This window comes from Phyllostomus discolor, chromosome 2 (genome assembly GCF_004126475.2).
Source record: "Phyllostomus discolor isolate MPI-MPIP mPhyDis1 chromosome 2, mPhyDis1.pri.v3, whole genome shotgun sequence".
NCBI lineage: Eukaryota > Metazoa > Chordata > Mammalia > Chiroptera > Phyllostomidae > Phyllostomus > Phyllostomus discolor.
Window position 1 is genome coordinate 86,330,355 of NC_040904.2, and position 2,118 is coordinate 86,332,472.

A 2,118-nucleotide genomic window follows, 5' to 3' on the forward strand; every position below is an offset into this window, starting at 1 on the left:
TTTTACACAAAGTTGGTGCATTCACCCTTGTTTCTGAATTCTTACAGGGCCAAATTTTTATTTTCTTTAGCCCAGAACTCAGAAATATGTCAGTGTAGGAAAATACATTACCTAAAGCCCTATCATGTCTGTTCTCTGTAGTCCATGAGTGAATGTGAGAAATGGTAAAATGAAAAAAGACTCTCTGATTTCAATGGGATTATGGAATCTCTAAGTGATAGAGGAAAAGTAGCAACACAATAAAAAGGTACAAGAATAATAGTTACTCTAATAAGCAGCAGGGCCAATGTGGTAATAAAAGATCTTTGATCTACAGTTATTTTTGGTGGCAACTAATTGTACATGGCATTTCTAGAATTGAAAGAGATGAGCATTCCACTAGTTTCTTACTTGATCTGTATTACCAGAGAGGGAAAAATATTCATCTACATTAGGAAGGTCAAAGTGGAAAGCTTTGTAACTGGAGACATTGTCAAAATACAGATCTGTGATGACTGATGAACTGGAAAGAATTCTTTGTCCAGATAAAGAATTGAAAAGAAGTTTATAAGATTGGTCACAAGGAGCTTTGGGAAGAAGATATGTAAATGGAGATCTTGAAATGGGACTTGAATGGAGATAATTTGTTTACCATGTAGATAATTACCCAACGGCCCCTCTTCTCAGAAGTCTCATTCAGGTGGACCATTATGATCCACACTGTGGATCTCACTGGTTTTTTAACCATTCCAGCTCATGCCCATTGGGCTCAAGATCAAAGTGGACTTAATGACAAGGACTCCACATTTCTTTCCACTAAAGTTTTTATTGGATTATTTACATTGTAGTGTGCTAAACACAGCATTAAAAGAGAACAATGGTGAGTTTCTGATATATTAGCATATCGTAGGGGTACCAACCAGCCCCCTGAGGACAGGTGAACCCATTCTATTATTAAGGGGTAGACATTTTCCACCTTGAAATGGACTTATTTTGCATGTGAATGGAATGACTAAATAGATATATTGAATACTAAAGCATAACAAATTACTATATGAAAATAATTTTTTTGTCCCTACGAATCTAATGAGCACTACTGTATGGGTCTAAGCCATCACTATTTAACATCAAATCAAGGTCTAAAAACTAGACTGAAAACAGGTTAAAACTTCCTTGAAACATTGAAAAGTGCTTGCTGAGGACTATTCTTTAATTCTTCTTAACAAAGTTGAGTTCTGGAGTAGGCAGAATAGGATAAGTCACACTATCATCAGGTACAACCTCATATCTCAGTGCCTTAGAATAATACAAGTTTATTTCTTGATCATGCTACTTGGCAATTGGACCTTACCAGGTACTCATCATAGGTATTCAGGTATGCAGGCTAGCTGGTCAGTCAACAACTTGAATCTTGCCTGTAGTGCCAGAAGGAAAAGAACACTCTGAAGCTGCTCGCTGTAGCCCGGAAGTGATTCTCTTCACTTTTGGTCACACTTCCTTTGCCAGTCCTGTTACATAGCTCCAGACAACCACAGACAGTTAGGAAGTGCAATACTGTAATGAACTTGGGGCAAGGAGAACAAGAACAGTGCTGCTCACTACCAAAGTATCTGTCCAGGGATTCTGTCAGACTTTTCTTAAGGCATTAATATTATTTTGGAAAGATATCTGAAAAATTCAAATTTTTAGGCCTGATAAATTTATTTCTCTTATATTTCTAAAGATTTTCTTGAAGCTATGCTGCCCTTCTTGATTTTTTTCTCCCCCTATTTCTCCATGTTCCTTTTCTTCCTGTGTTGAGTAGGCATTCCAAGAATAACAAATTTCATGTGAAAGTATAAGCTGACTCAGTATAGGCAAAGGAAATGGTTTTCTTGGGAAAAGGTCAAGGGCTTAAAGAAGACGATTCAGTAATATACTTTGCTGGAGGATAAAGAGCATTGTTTACATTTTAATTTTATTCTAGCTATCTCAAAGGACTTCAAGAAAAATGAATTAAAAGATGTGGTAATAGAGTGACTGTGGAGGAAAATGTGGCCCCCATTAGTCACTTACTAATAGTTCAAACAGAGATGTGGATATTAGAACTGGCTTTGTAAATTGCACTATGAAATGCTACCCAGGCCACCTCAGTTATTT